Source organism: Salvelinus namaycush, chromosome 34 (genome assembly GCF_016432855.1).
Source record: "Salvelinus namaycush isolate Seneca chromosome 34, SaNama_1.0, whole genome shotgun sequence".
NCBI lineage: Eukaryota > Metazoa > Chordata > Actinopteri > Salmoniformes > Salmonidae > Salvelinus > Salvelinus namaycush.
The window spans coordinates 18339708-18358375 of record NC_052340.1 but is presented as its reverse complement, the minus strand read 5'-3'; the positions used below and the strand labels follow the sequence as shown (position 1 = coordinate 18358375).

Sequence of the window (18668 nt, the reverse complement as noted above, 5' to 3'; positions counted from 1 at the left end):
CGGGCCTGGATATGTACTGGCTTAAGCAGGGGGACACGTCTGGCACTGCAGGATTTGAGTCCCTGGCGGCGTAGTGTGTTACTGATGGTAGGCTTTGTTATTTTGGTCCCAGCTCTCTGCAGGTCATTCACTAGGTCCCCCCGTGTGGTTCTGGGATTTTTGCTCACCGTTCTTGTGATCATTTTGACCCCACGGGGTGAGATCTTGCGTGGAGCCCCAGATCGAGGGAGATTATCAGTGGTCTTGTATGTCTTCCATTTCCTAATAATTGCTCCCACAGTTGATTTCTTCAAACCAAGCTGCTTACCTATTGCAGATTCAGTCTTCCCAGCCTGGTACAGGTCTACAATTTTGTTTCTGGTGTCCTTTGACAGCTCTTTGGTCTTGGCCATAGTGGAGTTTGGAGTGTGACTGTTTGAGGTTGTGGACAGGTGTCTTTTATACTGATAACAAGTTCAAACAGGTGCCATTAATACAGGTAACGAGTGGAGGACAGAGGAGCCTCTTAAAGAAGAAGTTACAGGTCTGTGAGAGCCAGAAATCTTGCTTGTTTGTAGGTGACCAAATACTTATTTTCCACCATAATTTGCAAATAAATTCATTAAAAATCCTACAATGTGATTTTCTGGATTTTTTTTTCTCATTTTGTCTGTCATAGTTGAAGTGTACCTATGATGAAAATTACAGGCCTCTCTCATCTTTTTAAGTGGGAGAACTTGCACAATTGGTGGCTGACTAAATACTTTTTTGCCCCACTGTATATGCCTGAGGCATACAATGTATTAGCATAGCCTATGTGTATGTTATGTTGGCTATGACATGCTGTGGATGTGGTTTTTGAGTGTCTTAATGCCTATTGGTCCACATATTTCATTATAGTGATTGTGTTCCCCATACTCGGGCTCCCGAGTGGCGCAGCGGTCTAAGGCACTGCATCTCAGTGCTAGAGGTGTCACTACTGCTGTATCACAACCAGCTGTGATTTGGAGTCCCATAGGGCAGTGCACAATTGGCCCAGTGTCGTTAGGGTTTGGCTGGGCTAGGCCGTCATTGTAAATTTGTTCTTAAAACAAAAAAAATGCAGGTCTTAGTAATAAGGTGCCTTTTCAAGTGTGAGCAGCCGTGTAACCTGATGCTTGAGTTTCCTGCTTCAGCACACTCCCTTTGTCATCAGCCTTCACACAGTGAGAACTGCAGTATTGCTCAGGGCAGATCTCACACTGATAGTATCACCGAAACCTACCGGTGCAGTCTGTCTGTCGGCGCATTTCCATACAGGATTTACCCTGTTATCGTTACTCATTGTGTACTTTTCTATTATTTCTCCATTTTCTTTCTCTCTGCATTTTTGGGAAGGGGCTGTAAGTAAGCATTTCACTGTCAGTCACTGTTGTTTACGAAGAATGTGATGAATAACATTTTATTACAATTTTTTATTTAACCCCAGTGTTTTATGTTTAAAGTTAATGTCACATGCACATGTAGAGTGAAATGCCTTTCTTGCATGCTATTTTACAGCAATGCAGTAATCAATAAGAGTAGTGCTATGAAGTAAAGTAGAACATAAACATACAAGAAATAGAATTAATAACACAAGAAACCCAAAATGCTCACACTTTTCCTTTTCCATCTACGCAGGCCAGCACTCGTGTCTCACTGGGCCATGGCTCCGGCAGACCTGCTCTGACTTGAAGCCAAAGCCAGGCCACTGGTACTTTTCAGCTTTCATTTATTTAACAGGGGCTCCTGAGTGGTGCAGCGTTCTAAGGCACTGCATCTCAGTTCTAGAGGTGTCATTACAGACCCTGGTTTGATTCTAGGCTGTATCACAACTGGCTGTGATTGGGAGTCCCATAGGGCGGTGCACAATTGGCCCAGCTTCGTCCGGGTTAGGGTTTGGCCGGGGTAGGCCGTCACTGAACATCCAAGATGGTGTAGCAGTCAGACGTCTTTGTGCAGTCTTGTCCCGTCCTATGTATAATAGTTTTCTTCATATATATTTCGTATATATTAAATTTATAATATACAAATATAAAAAATCTCAACATACTCTCCTACAACCCGCCTCACCCAATGTGGTATGGATCTGCTATTTTTTATACTTTAGAACCGGAACCCCCATCAGCAGCTAGCCAGCTAACTAGCTAGTAGTCAGTTAGTCACTGCTAGTGGTCATCACCGTTAACTAGGACATCAGCCAGCCTCAGCCCGGTCAATTCCTGCCAGTCTGCACAGCGTGATATCAACCCAGAGCATATTGAACTGCTTTTTCTCTACCTGATCTCCGGATTCCTACCGCAAGCTTTGAACCTTTACACCAGATCATCGCAGCTAGCTAGCTGCTATCCGAGTGGCTACTCCTGGCTAACGTCTCTGTCCCGAAGCAAGCACCAGTTAGCCTGGAGCTAGCCTCGAGCTAGGCCCATCTCCCGGCTAGCCGAAAATATCCATCAGACAATTCCTGGGTTTCAATACCTCTTTTATCAATTGGCCTGGACCCTTTGCTGCCGACACGGAGCCCTGCCGATCCATCACGACTGGTCTGCCGACGTAGCCGTTCGAGGGGATTTCAACAGGCTCTCCCGTTGTGATGTCCCCCTGAGGCCCATCTGTTAGCCTGCTAGCCCCGGCCTGCTAGCTGTCTGAATCACCATGTCTCCAGCTCGCCTAGCTACTCACTGGACCCTATGATCACTCGGCTACACATGCCTCTCCCTAATGTCAATATGCCTTGTCTATTGCTGTTTTGGTTAGTGATTGTCTTATTTCACTGTAGAGCCTCCAGCCATGCTCAAAATTCCTTAGCTATTCCTTTTGTTCCACCCCTCACTCATGCGGTGACCCTGGCGTAAATGGTGCCTCTAGAGACAAAACCTCTCTCATAGTTACTCAATGCCTAGGTTTACCTCCACTGTACTCACATCCTACCATACCCTTGTCTGTACATTATGCCTTGAATCTATTCTTCCACGCCCAGCAATCTGGGCAATTTTACTCTCTGTTCCGAATACACTAGACAACCAGTTCTTATAGTCTTTAGCCGTACCCTTATCCTACTCCTCCTCTGTTCCTCTGATGATGTAGAGGTTAACCCAGGCCCTGCAGCCCCCAGCATCACTCCCATGCCCCAGGTGCTCTCATTTGTTGACTTCTGTAACCGTAAAAGCCTTGGTTTCATGCATGTTAACATTAGAAGCCTCCTCCCTAAGGTTGTTTTATTCACTGCTTTAGCACACTCCGCCAACCCGGATGTCCTAGCAGTGTCTGAATCCTGGCTGAATCCTGGCTTAGGAAGGCCACCAAAAATCCTGAAATTTCCATCCCTTCCATCCCAGCCTCCCGGGTGGCGCAGTGGTCTAGGGCACTGCATCGCAGTGCTAGCTGCGCCACCAGAGTCTCTGGGTTCGCACCCAGGCTGGGCTGGGTTCGTGCCCAGGCTCTGTCGCAGCCGGCCGCAACCGGGAGGTCCGTGGGGCGACGCACAATTGGCATAGCGTCGTCTGGGTTAGGGAGGGTTTGGCCGGTAGGGATATCCTTGTCTCAGTATGTAAAAATGTTTTTTTTTTAAATGTAATAAAATGTATGCACTCTACTGTAAGTTGCTCTGGATAAGAGCGTCTGCTAAATGACTAAAATGTAAATGTAAATGTAACTATAACATTTCCCGACAAGATAGAACTGCCAAAGGGGGCGGAGTTGCAATCTACTGCAGAGATAGTATGACAGAACTCTGCAGGCTATCCAGGTCTGTGCCCAAACAATTCGAGCTTCTACTTTTAAAAATCCACCTTTCCAGAAACAAGTCTCTCACTGTTGCCTCTTGCTATAGACCCCCCTCAGCCCCCAGCTGTGCCCTGGACACCATATGTGAATTGATCGCCCCCCATCTATATTCAGAGTTCGTACTGTTAGGTGACCTAAACTGGGACACGCTTAACATCCCCGGCCATCCTCCAATCTAAGCTAGATGCCCTCAATCTCACACAAATTATCAAGGAACCTACCAGGTACAACCCTAAGTCCGTAACCATGGGCACCCTCTTAGATATCATCCTGACCAACTTGCCCTCTAAATACACCTCTGCTGTCCAACCAGGATCTCAGTGATCACTGGCTCATTGCTTGCGTAACGTAGTGGGTCCACGGTCAAACGACCACCCCTCATCACTGTCAAACGCTCCCTAAAACACTTCAGTGAGCAGGCCTTTCTAATCGACCTGGCCCGGGTATCCTGGAAGGATATTGACCTCATCCCGTCAGTAGAGGATGCCTGGTTGCTCTTCAAAAGTGCTTTTCTCACCATCTTAAATAAGCATGCCCCATTTTTTAAATGTAGAACTAAGAACAGATATAGCCCTTGGTTCACCCCAGACTTGACTGCCATTGACGAACACAAAAACATCCAGTGGCATTCTACATTAGCATTGAAAAGCCCCCGTGATATGCAACTTTTCAGGGAAGTCAGGAACCGATATACTCAAGTCAGTCAGGAAAGCTAAGGCTAGCTTTTTCAAACAGAAATGTATTTCCTGTAGTACTAATTCCAAAACGTTTTGGGACACTAAAGTCCATGGAGAATAAGAGCACCACCTCCCAGCTGCCCACTGCACTGAGGATAGGAAACACTGTCACCACCGATAAATCTACGATAATCGAGAATTTCAATGAGCATTTTTCTACGGCTGGCCATGCTTTCCACCTGGCTACCCCTACCCCGGCCAACATCTCAGCACCCCCTGCAGCAACTTTCCCAAGCCCCCCCCCCCCCCCCCCCCCGCTTCTCCTTCACCGAAATCCAGACAGTTGACGTTCTGAAAGAGCTGTCAAGCCTGAATCCCTACAAATCAGCTGGGCTAGACAATCTAGACCCTCTCTTTCTAAAATGATCTGCCGAAATTGTCGCAACCCCTATTACTAGCCTACTCAACCTCTCTTTCGTATCGTCTGAGATCCCCGAAGATTGTAAAGCTTCTGCAGTCATCCCCCTCTTCAAAGGGGGAGACACTCTAGACCCAAACTGCTATAGACCTATATCCATCCTGCCCTGCCTTTCTAAAATCTTCAAAAGCCAAGTTAACAAACAGATCACCGACCATTTCGAATCCCACCGTACCTTCTCCACTATGCAATCTGGTTTCCGAGCTGGTCATGAGTGCACCTCAGCCACGCTCAAGGTACTAAACGATATCATAACCACCATCGATAAAAGACAGTATTGTGCAGCCGTCTTCATCGACCTGGCCAAGGCTTTCGACAATAGCCTTTGCTTCTCAAATGAAGGGTTCACCAACTACTTCTCAGATAGAGTTCAGTGTGTCAAATCAGAGAGCCTGTTGTCCGGACCTCTGGCAGTCTCTATGTGGGTGCCATAGGGTTCAATTCTCGGGCTGACTCTTTTCTCTGTATATATCAATGATGTTGCTCTTGCTGCTGGTGATTCTCTGATCCACCTCTACGCAGACGACACCATTCTGTATACATCTGGCCCTTCTTTGGACACTGTGCTAACAAACCTCCAAACAAGCTTCAACGCCCTACAACACTCCTTCTGTGGCCTCCAACTGCTTTTAAATGCTAGTAAAACCAAGTGCATGCTCTTCAACCGATTGCTGCCCGCACCCTCCCGCCCGACTAGCATCACTACTCTGGACGGTTCTGACCTAGAATATGTGGACAACTACAAATACCTAGGTGTCTGGTTAGACTAAACTCTCCTTCCAGACTCACATCAAGCATCTCCAATACAAAATTAAATCTAGAATTGCCTTCCTATTTCGCAACAAAGCCTCCTTCACTCATGCTGCCAAACATACCCTCGTAAAACTGACTATCCTACTGATCCTTGACATCGGCGATGTCATTTACAAAATAGCCTCCAACACTCTACTCAACAAATTGGATGCAGTCTATCACAGTGCCATCCGTTTTGTCACCAAAGCCCCATATACTACCCACCACTGACCTGTATGCTCTCGTTGGCTGGCCCTCACTACATATTCGCCGCCAAACCCACTGGCTCCAGGTCATCTATAAGTCTTTGCTAGGTAAAGCCCCGCCTTATCTCAGGTCACTGGTCACCATAGCAACACCCACCTGTAGAACGCGCTCCAGCAGGTATATTTCACTGGTCATCCCCAAAGCCAACACTTACTTTGGCAGCCTTTCCTTCCAGTTCTCTGCTGCCAATGACTGGAACGAATTGCAAAAATCACTGAAGCTGGAGACTTATATCTCCCTCTCTAACTTTAAGCATCAGCTGTCAGAGCAGCTTACCGACGGCTGTGTACAGGTACAGCGAATCTGTAAATAGCACTCCCAACTACCTCATCCCCATATTATTTCTTGCCCTTTTGCACCCCAGTATCTCTACTTGCACATCATCATCTGCACATCTATCACTCCAGTGTTAATGCTAAATTGTAATTATTTTGCCTCTAGGGCCTATTTATTGCCTATCTCCCTACTCTTCTACATTTGCACACACTGTAGATAGATTTTCCTATTGTGTTATTGACTGTACGTTTGTTGACGTGTAACTCTGTTGTTGTTTTTGTCGCACTGCTTTGCTTTATCTTGGCCAGGTCGCAGGTGTAAGTGAGAACTTGTTCTCAACTGGCCTACCTGGTTAAATAAAGGTGAAATAAAATAAATAAAAACATTGTAAATAAGAATTTGTTCTTAACTGACTTGCCTAGTTAAATAAAGGTCAAATAAAAACTTTAACACCTCACAAAGCAGCTGTTTTGCTTATGCATAGGTTTTTGATTCTGCTCTGTACAAGTCAGCTCTAGGTATGGAAACACAATTTCCCTAGTATAACATCAGGTTGTATACACTAGTGTTACAGTCGAAAGGCAGCATGTCTGTCCATCACCCATGATAGGTCTATCACCCTCCTCCAGGGCTGGTTCTGTCATAGGATGTGACATAACACCTATTTTGCATACCATCTTATGAATCTGAATTCTTAAAAGAAGCAGATAGGTTACCTTTGTTGAAACTCGCAAAGAAAAGGACCAAATTCATGTTGGTGCTTTTCCATGTAGACTTACCCCCACACTAGTGGGTCACCAGTGTTTTATGTTAATGTCAGCTATAGTGTAAATGTGTTTCCATCAGGAGTGTGAAACTAAAGACTTGGCGAGCAGAATCAACAACCTCTGCATCACAAAGAATGTTGCTTTGTGAGGTGTTTAATTTCAGTTAGCCATTGTTCTGTAAATACCAGCTGAAAAGTACCAGTGGCCTGACTTTGGGCCCAAGTCAGAGCGTGCCCGCATAGATGGAAACAGAAAAGTCTGAGCCCTTTGGGTAAAAAAACACTGGGGTAAATCCTCAGTGGAAATGCGCTGTGATTGGCTTTCTTGTAGAGGCTAATGGAAGAAATACCTCTTTGTGTCTGTCCAAAGTAGGTGTTCCAATCCCAATATCATGTGGTGCGGCTGAATGGATTCTTAGTGCCTGGTTCAGTGCTCATTTGGGCTGTATTTATTCTAGGGTGTGTCCCAAATGGCACCCTGTTCCCTATACAGTGCACTAACCCATAGGGTTCTGGTCAAAATTAGTGCAGTATTATAGAGAAAAGCGTGTCATTTGGGATGCAACCCTAATGTCACAGAGAAAAAGTACAATGGAGATTTTGAACAGCAAATCAAGTGAAAAATCGAAGGGTTCATTTATTTCTGAGGGTCGTTAGTGCATTTTAATAGATAAACACAAATAAACCTGTTTCAGTGGAGGATGGGGAAGATTCATCCGAATGCACAGCTGGGGGAAACTAGATTACACACTGCCAGATTTACCACGGAAAACCTGTGTAGTCTGTGCCTAATATAGTGTGTGCATATTTCTCTTTATTTGATGTACAGAAAGAAGGCCTGTATTAAAATCAATGAAGAAATTTAAATGATAGCATTAAAATCAATGAATGCCACATAAAAGGTATTCAGTGAACGTCAATTGATTTCCCAAATGGAGTTCCAATGAACAAAGGGTTGTTATGTTTGTACTTTAAGTCACGGGTGAGCTGATGGAAACAAACGTGACACATATTTCTCTGCCTGTTAATGAATGATGGTTTCTTTTATTGACAGACTGACAAAGAAAGGTGTTTAGGCTGTAACAATGTTGTTGACTGAAATCAACAGAAACCCATCACTCCATGAATACACACATAAGAGCTAAACCAACTCAGTAGAGCCCTCACTTCACTGCTGTGAATAGAGTCATACCACCATGAACACAGCAGATAAGAACACTGCACCTCTATCATGTAGACAATGATGTAGATAAAGTAGATAAACCACACATTGTCTGGGTCAGCAAGTCAACCTCATTATAGACCTGAACCACTAACGAGACAGGCACTGGCTGAGTTCTAAATGGCACCCTTTTCCCTACATACTGCACTACTTTTGGGCTCCCGAGTGGCACAGAGGTCTAAGGCACTGCATCTTAGTGCAAGAGGCTATCACTACAGTCCCTGGTTCAAATCCAGGCTGTATCACATCCGGCTGTGATTGGGAGTCCCATAGTGCGGCGCACAATTGGCCCAGCGTCGTCCAGGTTTGGCCGGGGTAGGCCGTCATTGTAATAAGAGTTTGTTCTTAACTGACTTGCCTAGTTAAATAAAGGTTAAATTAAACAAATGTAAATTGACCAGAGATATGGCCCCTGGTCAGAGGTAGGGAAGATGTACCATTTGAGATGTAACCACCCTCTAGTTTCCACATCTAGTAAACAATCTGCAGTGGAAAGTGGATGTTAGGTAATAACATATTTTGGATGTGATTCTGACTTCCACCCGTTGATTCCTGGCACTTTTATGAGGTGTCTCTCATCTCTTGAGATCTCATAAATGTGATCATCTCTACAGATTGATTTACAACCAGTCAAGCAGTTTCAGTTGTTCTTATCTTCCCACTCAGGTACGTACTACGTGATTTAACGTCTGTAGTTTCGGTGTGCACCCTACACTACACCTTCAGATAGTGCATTCCTGGACATTGACATCCATCCAGTGACACACAAACACTCCCAGTGATAGCACACAACTCAAAACGAAATATGTCACCCAGCAGGTCAAATATGTCACCCAGCAGGTCCAGGTAGTGTGAGAGAGTGCACATTTGAGTTCAGCAAGGTCAACAAACAGTGTAAACAGACACTGATTACAATGATTTTCACCAGTGCCAAAGTACAGTGATGTATTGTTTAGATCAGCATGTGGTGTTGGAAGATGTACCTGAGAATAAGCAGAACATTTGCTGCTTCAAATGAGGGCTGTGATGTGTAACCAGCGCATTACAGACCCGACAAGGCCTTGTCAGAGAGACTACAATATGTTTGTTTTGGCCTGCATTAGAGCAGAGACGGAAGCAGAAAAGACAGGAGCAAAGCTTGCCAGCTGCCTGCTTATCTCAGCCGAAGGGAAGGCGCTCCATAATTACATGCCGTCTAGACACTTATCTGCAGCCCTACCTAGGAGAGAGATAATATGGGAATTAACACTCACTCACTCACTCACTCACTCACTCACTCACTCACTCACTCACTCACTCACTCACTCACTCACTCACACACACACACACAACAGTATTTATGATGACAATGTCTAATTTAGTAAAATTATATGAAGGAGCATTCAATAATAGCCTACAACAAAAAGCCTTTGTGTAACCACAAATAGCCCTAGACTCGGGCTCAAGGAAAACAGAAGAAGCTTGCTTTCAGACCTGCTGCTTTTTGTCCCTAGTTGTTCCCTATAGGAGCAGAGGAAGTGTTGCCTGGAGACGACTTTGGATGTTTTTTACAGCCTTGTCTTTTTACAGAGATGGAGAAGTATGAGAAAACCAAAGTGGTCCGAATAGGAGCTTTTGGGTAATCCAAAATAATTCACTTTGAACTTCTTAATGAAACTACACTGCTAAGGCACAGTACTCTTATTCATACTTTGTGATTTTTAATTTCTCTTCCTGTCAAACTTAAATCACGGAAAGCATGTACATTGGTTCAGGCGCGCGCATCTTTAATTAAATGTCCCGCGCTCATACAATTAGAATTATGCGCTCATTGTATTTCTATCGCTGCCCTAATCAATATTGTACAATACTAGTACATGACGAGTGCAAAGCTACTGTGTTGTCTTTTTAGTCATAACTAACTGTGATGTGTTATGTTATTTGCCCATTATATAAATTGTCAAATTCTAGTTCTAATGCCCACATGCATGAATGCATTTGTATGTTTGACCCCATTAGCTGCTGCCAAAGCAGCAAGCTGCAAGCTGAAGACCCAGAACATTCTGCTTGACAAGCATCAAGTGATTGTCAAAATAGGCGACTTTGGAATCACCAAAATCCTTGTCAGCAAGAGCAAAGCCTACACTGTGAGTGGACATGATCTAGCATTGGTCACCTGACTACATAGTAACAGCAAAATGCGTACGCTGATGATAAGCATAGTCATAGGCAGCACTGGCAGTAGAGTTTATCTACTTTGCGGAGCTGTGTGATGGAAAGCCCTATAATCAGAAGAGTGATATCTGGGCCCTGGGCTGTGTTCTATATGAGCTAGCCAGCCTCGAGAGCTTTTGAGGCTGCTGTACACATTTCTTTCAAATTCACTTCGTACATTGTCATTCCAATTTCAGAAACTGTCCTTGCACAGGATCCAAAAGATTCAAAAATAGCATTGAAGTGAATCATATCTCACATTAGTCTTTGAAGCACGTATCTTTCCATCTCCATGTAAAATGTATTTAATTTGTGGGATGATGCGTAAAGATTACTGTTCCAAAAGTAAACCCATAAAGAAATCAAGGCATTAGCATAGTTTTAATATTTAATTCCTCTCCTTGGGCTTACTCACTCTTCCTTCTTTTACAGAACCTACCTGCCCTAGTGTTGAAGATCATGAGCGGTACCTTTGCCCCCATCTCAGACCGGTACAGTCCAGAACTCAGGAAGCTCATCATGAACATGCTCAACCTGGACCCATCCAAACACCCACAGCTCAATGAGATCATGGCCCACCCTGTTTGCATCAAACCCCTGCTCAACCTCTTCACTGATATAGGCAACGTCAAAATGTGCAGGTAGTGAATGCCACAAAAGTCTATCCCAAATGGCACACTATTCCCTATACAGTTCACTATATAGGGAATAGGATGCCATTTTGGACAAAGCCTCTAGCTTCTAGTCACCAGACTCATCGTAAGAAAACAACAATTTATCTGATGTATACATACATTACCATTGATGGAAGTGTATGTATATAATATTCAAATACATTTTGATTTCTGGTCCAGAATTGAGAAACCACTGTCCACCGTGCAGTCAGGAGGTCATGGTAAACCGGGAGGGCGAATGACCGGCACAAGGTCATTCAGAGGTCAGTGACATACCTGCCACATCTATGATTGAACCGGTTCTGTAATAATTAACACCTTTTAGTATAATGTTTTGTCCTGTACTAGATGGACAGATGGGAACAGGAAAATTGCACTCCCTCCCGCTGTCATCAGTGTACACATGGGGCAGTGGCATCCCTGCGTCTGCCCATGCTCAACACAGAGGTGCTGCAGGTGGCCCTGGGACGCACACAGAAGATGGGCGTCACCAAGTCAGGCTGACTCATCACCTGGGAGGTCAGATTGGATTTCTTGATCCACATTTCCCTTCTCTGTCTGAATTAGCCTTGTCAACCTCAGTTAGGTTTCATAGATAAATATTGCCCTTAACCATCTAAGCTACTAGCTGCCTCTTTAATACCCTCAGATTATGCATTAGAATGGTTAAAAGCTGACAAGATGAAGGATTTGTTTTTAACAATATGAGAGTGTTATCTGGATAGTCTTTAGTATCAGCAGTATTCACACATTTCCAAACCACATCCTAATGGTACGGTGCCAGGTGATGTCAGTAGGATCTGGTGTGCCCACTCTGCCTGGTGCAGTAGAACAGATGCAGCTGCAGTTCATCTCTCGCTTCCTGGAGGGCCAGTCTGGAGTCACCATCAAGTCTGTGTCCTGTGGGGATCTCTTCACCACCTGTATGACAGGTACAGGCCATAATAGCATCTCAACTGGCACCCTATTCCCTATATAGTGCACTACTTTTGACCAGAGCCCTATGGGCCCTTAGTGCACTACTTTTGACCAGTTCCCTATTGACCCTGGTCAAAATTTGTGCACTATATAGGGAATAGGGTGTCATTTGGGATGTACACCATTGCTCATTGTTTTCTGCTGGGGGGCACAGCATCTGTGTCAGGTCAGCCTCAGTAGGGTAGCTTCACTATAGGAAATCAATATTTATTCACTGTGTGTTTTTGCTACCGCACACACACACTGCAGTATATAGCACTATCATAAAGCACTGGAGCAGCATTGGAATGTAAGCTGCATTTGGAAGTGTGGATGTAATCACCTCTTTTATAGAACATTCATCAGTGTTTGTCCTCCCCTACAGAATGTAATCTCCACTCTGCTGACCTGGCGTTTAGTAGGTACACTTTCTCAAACCGGGATACACTGTTAGTCACAGTCATAGTCTTGAGTGAGCTGTCATTAGTCCAATACCAAAAGCAGATAACACAGGATTAAAGTCCCAGCTCTATTTCCTGCTCCCTTATCACCATTTATCACTGTGGTGGAGCAGATTAGTATTCCCTTGTTAGGGATTAAAACACACACTGTGCTATAGCCACACCCATCAGCTCATCGTACCTATAATCTATTTTTCAATTTCTAATTTTCAATTTGCAGAACGAGGTGTTATTATGACGTTTGGAAGCGGAAGCAATGGCTGTCTCGGACATGGGGAATTTGAATGACGTAACACAGGTAAATGTCTATGATTTTGAGGTTTGTTATAAACGTTGTCAGTCGTTCTGGGGGAAAAGCTTGATATTATTTATTTATATATATTGATGCCCAGCCCAAGATCGTGGAGGCCTTACTCGGATACGAGCTGGTCCAGGTGTCATGTGATGCTTCCCATGTGCTTGCTGTGACCAATGACAGAGAAATATTCTCCTGGGGAAGAGGTGACAATGGTAAATGAGCTAATTTATTTTTGGGGTCGTCAATCACTCTCTGTCTTCTTTGGTTATGTCAGCAGTGGCTGTGGGAGAGCTTGGCATTCTAACAGAATGTTCTGCTTTCTGCCCCCTCATGTTCCCTATCTGTTCCCCTCTGTGGCAGGTCGCCTGGGGCTGGGCACCCAGGACTCCCACAACTCTCCCCAGCAGGTGTGTGTGCCAGGGGAGTTTGAGGCCCGCAGGGTGCTGTGTGAAGTAGATTGCTCCATGGTTATCAGCACCCATAACAGCATTCTGGCCTGTGGCAGCATCAGGTAAAGTTACCTTCTCTTATAGGCTACATAGTAGAATATTTGAGTTCCAATTAACCAGGAAGCAAAAATCCTCTAGTAGGATCAAGATATGAGCTACAGTGCATGTAACAAACTAGTCCACATTTAAAATGAATTTCCTCTTCTGAACAGATGCTTGTTTTCTAGCCTAAATATTGTGCATTCATTAGGATAAACATTCCCTTGGAATGTAGTAACAACATAATGAACATATTCAGTCATTGCATGAAAGTGCTGTGAAATTGTACTGGCATTCCACAGAGGTTACTATTAATGCGAGCGATCCTTTTCATTAAGAACTCACTAAAGAGCAGCGCTCACGTTAAAGGTGAAACATGCCCTTTATTTCCACTGCACCAACACCCTGCTTGCTTAAGCACTGACATAGCTCTTCATGTACATGCTTTGTTGTGTTAAACTAATGCATGGATTTATAGAGGTGGTGTATGCCATTTTCTTCTGGGCCAATATCCAGTGAGGCAGCATTCTCTTACGGTGACAAACACTCTCTCTGATAGTTAACCCATCTACCAGAAATCCTCATGGGCAGGAAGCAGGGTTCTATTAGAGCGAGGGTTAGGAGAATGAGCACAGTGCTATCAGATCTGGGTTCAAATACTATTTGAAATAATTTCAAATACTTGATCTGTGCTTAATTGAGTTTGCTTGGTTTAATGGACCAATATAATATTCTCAAAACTGCTAACCTTGCCTATCTGTCACTACAGACAGGTTAAAGCTTACAGTCATAGTATTTGAAAGATTTCAGATAGTATTTGAATCCAGGTCTGAGTGCTATAGCAGGGCATAGTGTGATGCTGAGTGGAGACAGCACTGCCCAGTTACCTGTGGTTTACCTACTTCCTGCCCTCCCTAACTCTCTTACTCACTCTACTCCGTACTGAATATTTTCTCTGCCTTGAACACAGAACAAGAAACTCCCCCTCAATGAATTCTTACAGAACATGACACAGCATTTCCTCCTTACGCTTTTGTAGTGTGAAATTGTAGAAAACACATTTCAGCTGATAAGGTCAACTGTATCTAGTTTACTTTTAAGATATCAATGTTTCCCTTTTGATATGATTCAAACATTCTTTTTAATTAATTGACCAGAATAGTAGATTGACATTTTCTTCTAAGGCTGTGTTTACACAGGCAGTCCACTTCTGTTAGTTTTCCAATAATTGGGTTTGGACCAATCAGATCAGATCTTTTGCATGCCAATAATTGAGCAAAAGATCAGAATTGGGCTCCCCATTATCATTTACATTTGAGCCTATAAATGTGTTGCCATGAAAACAATTGCGACTCCTCAAAATGTGCTTGGTTATGTTCAACAAGCTGCGGTTGGATAAAATCAACGCTGCAAAGTAACCAGCCCCCTGTGACCAGATTGAAGAAGTCCACTCGTTCAGTCTTGTCCAATCAGCACCGCTGAACGTGGACAAGGTTGTTTACATTTATATTGGAACAGCCCACTCTGTTGCTGTCACAGGTTAAATTATATTTTGTCTTCACCTGAAATGTCACCATGCAGTTCCTGAACCCATTGTAATTAGAAACCAAAAGTTCCTATAAGCTTCAAGGACATGACATCCCCGTGTCATGCTTAAATAGTAAAACATGTAGATGTATTGTAATACTATTATCTACTATAGGATGATTGTGCTTCTATGTGTCTTTTGACAATACAAAATAACAATCTTCCTCACACATTTAATTCCCCTGTTCCGTGTGTCCAGAGAAGGGTCAGTGTTTCACGTTTGGTAGTAACCAGCATGGTCAGTTGGGCTGTAGCTCCCGTCGCACCCGTCGTGTGCCCTTCCTGGGCCTACAGGGCATCACCATGGCAGCCTGTGGGGAAGCCTTCACTCTAGCCATTGGATCAGGTGTGTAGGGGGCATTAGCAATCAGGGAATATGCTTTAAGGGGACATTTTCAATTTATATAAAGTATTGGAGAAACGTGATGTCCTCAGTAAACTTTGGATGTTAGATAACGCACTTTATTAGAAGAGCTAATTGAACACTGTACCCATCGGTTTCTGTAATGTCTATGGAAATGTGCTTTCAGCAAATGCTTTAACAGATGTGTATTAGACATTTTCCAAAGGGTAGAAAGTTGTGGAGAATGACACAATGCATGTCAGAATGTGTCAATGATCAGCATGACCTCCCATAGGGAGATTGCAGGCACAGTCACCTCATTGTTTAGGGTTGGCTTTGTTCAGCTCTGCTCTCCCAGGGATAGAGCCATTATGCTGGCATGGCAGGAGCAGGGAGGAGAAGAGAGGGCAGGTGAGAAGAGGGAGAAGAGAGGGCTGTCTGTTAAGGATTGTGCAGATTCATGAATCCTGGGGTGTGCGCTGAAGAACGTAACTATTCTATTCACTCTATCCTGGTGTAGAAGGGGAGGAGTATATCTGGAGAAAGGGGGCCCATGGCCGCCTCGGAAGAAAAGAGGTGGATTCTGGGATACCGAAGGCAGTGCAGCTCGACGAGAGCCACCCGTTCACTGTGACGGTGGCCTGTTGTCGTGGCAACCGTCTGCTGGCAGTGAAACAAAATATTTTTCCTATTACCTTTTTGTTAAACAGAAGTATGTGACATTGCCAGTAGCACATACTGTTTGTGGTGAAATCAAACAGCAATCAAAGGTGAAACTTGAGACAAGCTCCCTTAGATGATGCTGACAGAGATCCATGTTTTTTTCCTTGTAGAACAGAAGGTCTAAAAGAGCCTATTTGTTAATAGCTTGATAATTAGCTAACACCACAATGCAGATTTTCCTGTAGCTTTTTCACAGTCAGTTAATTCAGAAGTGACCACCAAGCCCCATGTTTGGCTTTTTGTTTCTCCATAGCCTCAGGGTCTGTAGTAACAGAGGCTCATTAACGTGGATGAGGCAATCAGTTGTGCCTTGCTCTCCACAAGCAATAAAATGAACAACAGGGGGCTGCCTCCCTGTCATGCTTAGCTCGTTAGGCATTGGGGAGATGAGCTGGGGTTAGCTCTGTTTATAAACCTGAATGTAACAAACCAGTGTCTCTGATAATAGGCATCCTCTGCCATCTCCACAAAACGAGGCAGAAGGTTGGTTAGGTTGAATGTCTGTATCCATTTACACCAGTAATCATTTACTCCCATTTCACTATTTACCATACTCTGCACATTTATAGTTATTGATTTCAGTTTACTTGCATGCAGTGTATGGATCTTCATGTAATGTGAATATTTCCACAACCTCAACAAGAGAATGTATTATCCAGCCTGTGAGTAATGGTCCCTCTCATAAGGAAAAGCAAACAAGCTAGCAATTCCTCTGCTTTAAAACAATGATTGTTTCGCAAATGGCACCCTATTCCCTTTGTAGTGCACTAATCACTAGTACTGCACCATATAGGGAATAGGGTGCCAAATGGGACGCATACAATATCTATTAAAATGATGCATGGATTAAACTAAAGCAACCCTCCCATTGAAAATAGATACAGATTTAGGAAAGATTAAATTGCACATAAAATCTGATCAGTATGTAAGAGAGACGTCTCTAATACCAAGTTACAGTCCTGTTCCAGTGTAACTCGGACCTGACTGCTTACCATGTGGTAGTGACCTGAAACACCAACACAGTAGCCAGAGTGCCCTCACACAGGTCATTTCACCCACATTTGACTTCCATGGGTTGTTATTTTATCATTATATGAGTAGTACATTAGTCCAGATACAGTATGACTAAATCCATGGTAGACAATGGCAGTGTGTGGGCATTCGAAACATTCTTGTGCCACCACACCTACTGCATTGTGAAGTAATCAAGAAGAAATGTGGGTGTATCTATATCTAAAATACAAGAGGGAAATAATTCAATACCTGTCCTGAAACCTTTTACAAGACTCAGACCCCTTATTGTATGTAACTGTACACATGCATGCATTGGGTAAGATGGTATATTCTTGTCTGTCTTTAGTGCTAATATAAGTGATATGTTGATGGCTTCTCTGTTTACTCTTCTTTTTCTCAGCATTGCTTGAGGAGCCCATCCCCAGATGATACAGCTCTGTAAACCATCCCACCACCGTCCAGCCCCTCGGTAGCTGTCAGGAGAGAAACAGTGGCACAAGGTGAAGGACTGCTAGCCTCCTCTGAATAACCTCTTCCAGTGGCCTGTCCTTTACTAAGCCTTTAGAGGATCCCTGCACATCTTAAATAGTTTCAGTTGCTCTGTCTCAAGTCAGTTTATATTAACTTTTAATGTTATGTTTTTCATATAGTATTATGTAAATGTTGGTGCCTTATTAATGGCACAATTTATGGAACAAATGCAAATAATTCCAAACGTGTCATTTTAGAAGCTAAACTCAGCAAAAAAAGAAATGTCCCTCTTTCAGGACCCTGTCTTTCAAAGATAATTCGTAAACATCCAAATAACTTCACAGATCTTCATTGTAAAGGGTTTTAACACTGTTTCCCATGCTTGTTCAATGAACCATGAACAATTAATGAACATGCACCTGTGGAACGGTCGTTAAGACACTAACAGCTTACAGACGGTAGGCAATTAAGGTCACAGTTATGAAAACTTAGGACACTAAAGAGGCCTTTCTACTGACTCTAAAAAACACCAAAAGAAAGATGCCCAGGGTCCCTGCTCATCTGCGTGAACGTGCCTTAGGCATGCGTTAAGGAGGCATGAGGACTGCAGATGTGGCCAGGGCAATAAATTGCAATGTCCGTACTGTGAGACGCCTAAGACAGCACTACAGGGAGACAGGACAGACAGCTGATCATCCTCGCTGTGGCAGACCACGTGTAACAACACCTGCACAGGATCGGTACATCCGAACATGACACCTGCGGGACAGGTACAGGATGGCAATAACAACTGCCCGAGTTACACCAGGAACGCACAATCCCTCCATCAGTGCTCAGACTGTCCGCAATAGGCTGAGAGAGGCTCGACTAAGGGCTTGTAGGACTGTGTAAGGCAGGTCCTCACCAGACATCACCGGCAACAACGTCGGCTATGGGCCAAACCCACCGTCGCTGGACCAGACAGGACTGGCAAAAAGTGCTCTTCACTGACGAGTCAAGGTTTTGTCTCACCTGGGGTGATGGTCGGATTCGCGTTTATCGTTGAAGGAATGAGCGTTACACCGAGGCCTGTACTCTGGAGCGGGATCGATTTGGAGGTGGAGGGTCCGTCATGGTCTGGTGCGGTGTGTCACAGCATCATCGGACTGAGCTTGTTGTCATTGCAGGCCATCTCAACACTGTGTGTTACAGGGAAGAC

General features: G+C 44.1%; 1 pseudogene; it reads left to right on the top strand.

The window, feature by feature from the left end:
• Window positions 1-8666: 8666 nt before the first annotated feature.
• On the top strand, window positions 8667-17441 carry LOC120028400 (annotated as a pseudogene).
• The last annotated feature ends 1227 nt before the right edge of the window (window positions 17442-18668 follow it).